Source organism: Cephus cinctus, unplaced genomic scaffold, assembly GCF_000341935.2.
Source record: "Cephus cinctus unplaced genomic scaffold, Ccin1 Ccin1_scaffold0693, whole genome shotgun sequence".
NCBI classification, from domain to species: domain Eukaryota; kingdom Metazoa; phylum Arthropoda; class Insecta; order Hymenoptera; family Cephidae; genus Cephus; species Cephus cinctus.
Window position 1 is genome coordinate 338,509 of NW_014333316.1, and position 8,585 is coordinate 347,093.

Consider the following 8,585-nt stretch of genomic DNA (forward strand, 5'->3'; position numbering starts at 1 on the left):
CTCCCCCACTCCCCCACTCACCACTACGCTCGCCTTACTTCAGAAAACAATTAGCCGCAGCACAAAGCACAGCCTCTTCCTGCTTTCCCCCTCTCCGTCCCATCTCGACTAGTCTCTGGTCTCAATACACTCTCTTATCTCGCAGACCCTGAAGGACTCCTGCCTTTTCACCGATAAGCGTCACTCTGTCGCTTTCCTTCTACTTTGGATATGCTTGACGCGTGTCTGTGTTTCATTGCTCTCTTCTTTTCGCTTTTGCTGGCTTCGTTGTCAGAATTGCGCGAGAGGATTTTCGTTTGTCGCCATCAACAAGGATATTCGAATTTATCCAGAGATTTCCTCTGAGCATGGATACGGCTGAAGTTACATGGGTTTACTTTCGTATGCGGAGATATTCTATCTGAGATCAAAGCTCACACCCGATCGTGCGCCGAGAACGCTTTCGCGAGGTTAACGCGGGCTCTTTAACGTCGATTCCTCGAATCGAGCGTGATTCGCAACAAATTCCAGGCCGTCGGGACGCACGCGAACGGTCGCGGTAATTTTCACTGAAAAAAAAAAAAAAAAAAAAAAAAAAGAGAGAAGGAAGGGCAAGCAACTTAAACGAATACTGTGAAAGGTCCATTTTGTTCAGGGGTAATTGCAACACGCCCGAATACCCCTGCTGGTTATAAATATAAAATCCACAGCACGTCATGTGGATTTCTGAGAATAGCAACAAGAATTGCCTCGACACGGGATTTAATGGCTGCGTCTCCCTCTGATTTTTTATATCAGGCACTTTTATTATTTTCTACCTGCCTGAATAAATAATCCTTAACGTGACCTAGTATTCCGACAACGTTACTTCTACTGTACATTGCGAGAGGGTACTGTTTCTTCGGCAGGACGAAACCATTTTCTCCGAGATATAAATCGGGGAAATCGACAAGAGGCAGGGAGATGGAGGAAAAAAGATATTATCGAAAGAAAATGAAAACAACAAGTTTCCAGCAAATCAATATCGGACAGAGGATTATATAGCGGAAGGTGCTATCGAGTTTTCATAGGACGTGCGTGAGTCTGGGTGCCAGAGTGTAAATCCCTTACGATCGACTGTCAATTATTTACGATTCCTGTCAATTCTGGCCAATCGAAATGAAGCCACGTCGAGAATAGGCTTTAAAGCGCCGTGCGTCGCGTGTCGATGCGACGTCAAGCGTCCTCGCGCACGCGTTCGTTTGTACCGTATTTAGAAATTAGAGAAACACCTTTTATCTCACGCATTGACGATATTAATAGAACGAAAAACGATCCGATAACCGTACCAAGACAATTCCCTAAGAATTACAAAATATTTGGAGAAACGTAATTTGTCGAAAAATGCGCCGTTCCCGGACAACTGTTGAACCCGCGAACTTTGAATGTTCCGGGGAGAGCACCCTTACGCTTCTCCGAGATTTCCTTCGAGTCCGCCACGACGAACCAAGGGATTCCGAATTCGCCGATAACAGCAGGGAACGAGGGAGCTTTTCGCCGGAGAAAGAAAGCAGATGGAGAGTACGAACGTGGAGAAAGGAACAGCGTGGCTCGCGTGACGACAGCTTTGATCGAGAGTCTCGAAGGGGGAGGGGGTTGGACGGGGTAATTCTTCGGCGAGTTTTCGACTATTTCAAGAACCACCCTCATTAACATAATTCCAAACTCCAAGTATCCCAACGATCCGATCTACCCTGCTGGCCAGGACACCCGCGAGCAGTCTGGAAAAAAAATCTCCTTTTTGATCGTAAATTTCCGTTTATCGTGGCAATTTCTCAGCTCTTGGCACAGATTACGGATTTCTTTGCTGCGCAACTTTCGAGGGATACGCCTTAATAAAGTCGCCGGAATTGCGTGTTCGGTTGGTTATTCTCTCGATTAAAACGGTCTTCGGGACTAAGAGATTCCGTGGCGCGTAGGTCGTACAACAATAGGAGTAGAGTGGCACGGACGAGTATGATGAATCGATAGGGAAATAGCTCAAATGAGCCACGTGAACTTTAGTGACAGAACGTTTGCCGTTGAACGTTGAATCATAAATTGTTTGATCGACGGATCGTTGTGTTAAGAAAATCACTGATCGATCGGGGTTCGGCTTTCTACTTTTTATTTCAATCTCGCATAATAGACTTCCCTCTATGCATGCATTGTTACGTCACGGAAGCCTTCCAGACAGCCGTTAATAGCTCCGCGACAAGTAAGCACCGAGGAACACTTTAGTTTTCGAAACGTCCTTCGACGCGGTAAGAAAAAGAAAAAAGAAAAAAGAAAAAGAGGGGCCAACTCTTTCGACGAGGAATTCTCCAAGAAATTAGTAAAGAGGCGCCTTAACGACTGTTCTCGTTCTTCTTGAAATGGTCCAGGGACCAATAGGAGGGCGCGACGCTCCAGTGACTTTTTCTTGCCGGCAATTAGGACGACAGTCGTCTCAGCTAAATGCGTAACGTAAAAGGCGGAGCAGCAGCAACAGGAGCAACAGGAGCAACAGCAGCAACGCCAGCCTACACTTCCACCTACGATTAGCGCGATGCTTTGAAAATTACGAGGGACCACCCGTCGTGCCGCCGTTTGTATTCTCCATTTCCAGCGAGAGTATTTTAATGAAACGAAGAGGCGCGCGCGGCAGGCAGGAGACATCGAATCTACAAAGTGGACTCACCAGCCACGTTGATCGAAACTTTCTGATCTCTTCAAGTAGCACCAACCGGCAAGAGGATCAGGACCACGTCACAGGACTCTTCCTCCTGCAGAAGATTCTCTTGCTAAAAGTCTCACTGTCACTGAATGTCTGTCACAGGTCGAGCGCAGAATCACGTAAATTCGATCGACACGTTATTCGGATGTCCTGGAGATGACTTTTGCTTCTCCCGCGAAAGACTTTAGAATCACCAGCTGCTTCGACCGGATGAAAAAGTGTGAAATCGGTTACCGGGATGGATAAAAATAAGAGAACTTAATTATTGACTCCTGTCATTTGGATCCTGTGGATCCTCTGGATCCTCTCCGAGTAACCGCGGAGAGACTCTTTTCCCAGATGACGACGATGACTCTTGCCCAGCCACTCCTGGACGACAGTGTCTATCGTCCTCCGAAGCACTTGGCCGTCACGTGGTGAAGATTCGATAAAGATTCTTTCCGAGCTTTTCCGCACGCTTCCCCCTCGTGCGGTTCTCGACGCCGCACGCGGCGCACACGCGACTCCACGTGTCCACGCGATTAACGCATCGCGCAACGAGACCAGACGAGACAACGGATCCCCAAGACAATCAAATATATTTTGGCTCGACTGTTCGTATCCTCGACTCCTCCCGACTTCCAAAAGTCTCTCTCGCTCTCTCTCTCGCTCTCTCTCGCTCCGTTGGCTCCTTGACCGTCGAATCGCAATTTCCAACTGGAGGTGGAACAAGAGTTCTATTCGTCGGGTCCAAGAAGTTAATTTGCCAATTTATTCGAGGAAACGGAGGCTCGTGCCGTCGGTTTATACATGGGAAAGTGGGAATTGGTTTTACATGGTTTCTGCGATGGACTCGTGTAGTCGGTCAGCCGATTTTCCTCCTTGGGTCACAAGGGACACGTTCGTTCGCCAACTGTTCGGCAAACGCACTGAACGTCGAGGAACCCGTTGGCGGGTGACGTCGGTTTGGGCTCCGATTCACCGATGGGCATGCGCGACGTCATGCGCCTCTCGGAGAGGACTCTCCTGGCTTGGCTCTCCTACTCGAAGGTAGGAGAGGATCCTGAGGCTCCCAAGGATCAGGATCTCCCCCGTCGCTCTGGATGAAGACTCGTTTAGCTCACTAAGATCCTTTAACAGCAGATCCTTCGTAGGGCAAAATGGCAAAATGGCTAAATGGCTAAATGGGAAAATGGGAAAATGGCAGAATGGTACAAGGGTGGAACGGCAGGAACATATCGAATGCAACTAAAGTATAACGGGAAATGGTCCAGCGTCGTAAACGTAAAGACGATTGAAAGAGATTGAGAAGTCAATATGGGAAGAAATGCTCGTTCAACGTTATACCCGAGTATCTTCGAGTCTCCCTGGTGACTTAAGAGGGTTACTCGTCATCAGAGGGATGCCCACTGGTTTCATCCCTCCGAATGTACTGACCGACGAGGGAGGGGGGTGGTGGCTTAATCGAAATCAAGATATCCGGGAAAATAAAATAAGACTCCCATTTGATGTCCGATCTGACAATCGGCTGTCGAGATGACAGTTTGGCCTCTTCTTGGCGGCCATTCGACAAATGGACGCGTCGCCATCAAAGACGGACGTGCGGGAGCGTCTTTGGCAAATATACGCGTTTACGTTAAACGGTGAAATTTATCCCCGGACCGGCGACCCGAAGGTCCGTTTACCAGCTCAGATGCTTGTGCCCGAGCGACCGGGTCGCGCACAGACCGATCGGCGCTACCCTGTGCTCCGTTCTCCTGCAGGTCGTGCAGGAGCGACTGCGTGGCGAATCCTGAGATTCCCTGAGCGCGAAACAGGAGGCGGAAGTCAGCCGAGTTAACGATCGGCTGATTAGGCGGCAGGTGTCACGAGATGCCAACTTGGCAAGTTTTCCTTAACCGCGACTCCCGGCGCCTACGTTCTTCGCGAATTACGATCCTGCAGTTTCACCCGGTGCATTCTCCTGCTGCAGTTAACTGCACCTTGTCGGGCGTCCATTGCGCCGCGTCACGTTTATTTTATTTCCCTTCCCACGTACCGTTCACTGCCGTGTCCTGCCCTTCCAAACATTTTTCCACGATTTCTTCGATAAATTCGATCAGAGGGTTCAAATCTCCTTCGACGTCACCGATCAGCATCGAACAACGAATCTCATGAGTTTCCTAGAACGAGTCCAACTGATTCGCCAGAAGTCGATTCTTATTTATTCTTAACTTTGTTCTGAGCAAACGTCACAGTTTTGTAGGAGGGAAAGAAAAAATGAAGTACACCGATGTAACAAGAAATAGCATGACAATGGGAAGAAAACTTGCTAGTCTCTCATTAAACAATCAGGGGAATAGCAGTAGCCTGGAGTACCGGTAGGATCAAGATTTGCCGTTTGAAAGTCAAGTAAAATGAAATCGAGTGCATTCTGCTGTAATAAAAGGAAATCGACTGAGACGTTTATACGAAGATCATTCCAAGAGTGAAAACCGCGAAAAATCTGCTCGAACGATGCAAAATTTAGCTATAATAAGTATTTCAGGGTGCAGCCGCTCTCTAGTAGGTATAAAAGTAGGAAAAGGGAGGGAGAGAGAGAGAGAGAGAGAGAGAGAGAGAGAGAGAGAGAGAAAGGACAAAGAACAGGCGCACGAGAGACCGACTCGTAATGGGATTGCGAATAACATGGTAAAAGGGGTAAAAGCCCCTTATGCCGAGGGAGCTCCCTGGGTGTGTCGACGACACGGCATCCATCTTTATTCCAGGCTCCGTATTAATTTCGCGATTATTAATCGCGAAGACATTATTAACGCGAGAACCACGGAGTTTTAGACTGGGGGACGGATTAAAATGCTCCTGGAATTCCGGGCGTACGTTTCTCAAAGAAGAGTCCGCGTTAACGCCCTGAATGCTGTAATAATGAGCGAGAGTTAATCACCCTCTAAACTTCCAGCCCAGTCCTTTCCTCCTGCCCCCTTTCCCTCTCCCGCTTCCTACCGGAAGCACAATAGAATTCCCTGTCCCTCAACTATGTCTCCGATACTCTCTTCCTGTTCCTTCATTTTCCCTGCTGCCTTCGCGGATTCCCTCGACGACTTTCAATTATTGCCGTTTGCCAGTGAAAATATCGAGTCTCGATCGAATCGCTGCCTGCGGAATCGCCCTCGATATCACCCCCGCCCCTCTTTAATTAGCCGCGGCACAATTATTTACAAGTTCTAGGTCTTTACGTGAAAAGACTGCTTTCAACGAAAACTCCGACTACTGGGGTCCCCGACAACCCCTGTTAATTGTACCTTCCCAGTAGTTCAGTCCGAGACAGCAGCAGCGACCTCTTCGTCAGGAGACAAGGTGCAAGCTCAGTAGGCCCAGAGTAAAACGGGCTAAGCTGCTCAAGTTTAATGGAAACATGACGAAGAGGAGTGGCGGGGAGTGGCAGAGGGGGAACTCAGGGAACTCAGGGAAGACCGCGAAGGAAAATATCGTATCGACGAAAGCGCGATCTGCCACCTTCTCTTATCTTCGTCTCAGCCCCTTGGGAATAGGGCAGTAGGGGGGTATTTTTCAAAGGCATTTTTTTTCAGGACGCAGATATTCGAGTAATGCCGCTCGTAATTGCGTCTCGCCCGGAGAAAGAACGAAGGAAGGCGCAATTTATAAACTGGGGCAAGCACTACCAAATATCCGTGTGTTTGTGCAAGGTATACATTTTTAGCAGCAGCCATCCAGCCGCCCACTCGTCCTCGACCCTAGAGGCACCCCTAGGTGCCCCGTCGGTCGCGCGACGAGTGTTGGTATTTTGCGGGAGATTAAAGCGAATTTACACTCGACCTGGGACAGCAGCCCCGAAGCGAACAACTCTGGAAAAATAAAGATTAACGGCCCCCGACAGTGTAGCCCGGTCCGCATGATTTAGTGTGCAGTGGATCTGCAATTGATCATCCGGAACAAGTACGGACACAGGAGGACGGTGAATCAGACTGTCCCGTACCGAGGACATGCTTTAAAGCTGCATTCCCAAAATCTAACACAGGTTGGCTTAGATCTATGATCCGGCGCATCGTTGATGCTCCCTCTATACAAATGGCAATAACTTCGTCGTTCAAGTAACGCGTGAGCCAACGTATACAACATATAGGGAAATCCTTAAAATCTCGAGAAAGAATCCTCTATTGAATCTGCTGCGTCCCGGAACAAGGAAGCGGTGCCAACGTGCCGAAGCCCACGGGGACGATCGATAATTCAGAGTCCTTCGAGCCCCAGAGATCCACCCCGTATACCGCCACTTTCTGAATCAATCGAATAACTCGGGCGAGTATCGCGACAAGGACTCCTTGTGCTCCTTGGGCTCCTTGGGCTCCTTGGGCTCCTTGGCGGCTCCGGCTCGCGCGCAAGCGGCAGGATGACGTAGATATGACTTTAGAGATGCTGACACGCACTCTTAAATCCTGCGTCTAATGGGAAATTGAGCGAGACTCGTCTGGCCCTATGCAAATAGTCACGAGGAGGAGCACAAAAGGTCCTGCTGCTGCAAGGAAAGTCCTTACGAAGAAAGCGAGAATAGTCCTTGGAATTATCTCTTTCTCTTTTCTTCCCCCTAATGGCTCCGCAGCCGATCGACAATTCTTCGAGGGTTCGCACGTGAAACTGGCCAACTTTTAAGGCGATGAATGTACACTCTCGCCAACACGCCCGTGCACCCCAACGTGGCAACGCTTGACAACGGGAGGGGAAAGATGAAAAATCAACCAGTCAAAGCAACCCCCATACTCTCGAGAGGATGATCCAGTAAAGTCTCTGGATTCTGGTTGGGTTTCTGTAAATTCCGGAATTTCTTCTGGATTCCTTGACGCCTGGGAAAAGTGCTGTCCTCTTCGTCCTGCGATTGTCCTGCGATTGTCCTGCGATTGTCCTGCGATTGTCCTGCGATTGCTCCTGTTGCATTCTAATGCAGGAAACCGTCGTTCCCGATGCGCCAACGAATTTTGGGGAATCGAACGTTCGCCCAGCTTCTGGAAATGCGAGATTTTACGGTAGTGCTGACGCCGCGTAAACGTTTGACGAGACCGCGAGCAACCGGGACGGATCCTTAGGGGCGATTCTCATACAAGCGGCAACCGGATAACACAAAATACGTCGACGTGCAAGTTCTCACGTAGAGACTTGGCATTTCGTGAAATAAGGGAAAATGTGTAGATTCGGAATTGTAAAAAGAAGCAAAGGAACACCAACGAACAAACCAACCTACAATTAACGTTAACTGGGCATATCTCTATGAAGTGGGAATTACGTCGTGTCTCTGCTAAGCACGACTTGTATTACTGTAATGCCAAGAGGCCGGGATAAGCCGTTGCAGTTGCAGATGCAGTTTTGCTTCGGCTTGCAGATTTGCGTCGCTGCAACGGAGTAGTAATTAAACGTTCCTCAAATTCCTTGACGCGCCAGCGTCTTGGGAATTTAGTCGCTCGGGAGTCTCGAGGACTTTGCGATTGACGCCGTCATTCACTTTTCGCGTAAGCAATTCCACCACGCAAAGGCGCTGCGCAAACATATAGAAAGAAAAGAAATTTCAAGAATCAAACAAAATTGTTACACTGTGTCCAGCTGGATATTGGGCGAGCGCTCGAAATTGCATCAGGGCCGCAGAGGAAGAAGAAGAAACAGAGCCCCGTTCCACCCTCGTGGTCTCCATTGACAGCCCCGAGCTTTACCCCGAGTACACGCAGGGTTAAAATTGACGTACCGCTAAAAACAGGTAAACAAAAAACACGAGCCCAATTCAGAAAAACGTAATATTCTACCGATGGCTTCCATTCTGGAATTCTCGAAATTACATTGAAAGTAAAGAGAGAAAAAAAGGAGAAAGACAAACAGCTCAGTCGAGTATAGAAGTAAGGGAGCGGGGACGGGG

The 8,585-nt window shown here is 48.9% G+C and overlaps 1 protein-coding gene across 1 annotated transcript in view; it reads right to left on the reverse strand.

The window, feature by feature from the left end:
* LOC107269978 (teneurin-m) overlaps positions 1-3,606 on the reverse strand; it is a 293,857-nt gene extending 290,251 nt beyond the window's left edge. Inside the window, exon 1 of the mRNA XM_025087372.1 lies at positions 2,678-3,606. The gene's annotated coding sequence lies outside the window, so the exon portion shown is untranslated. The remainder of the gene's footprint in view (positions 1-2,677) is intronic.
* Positions 3,607-8,585: the final 4,979 nt, after the last annotated feature.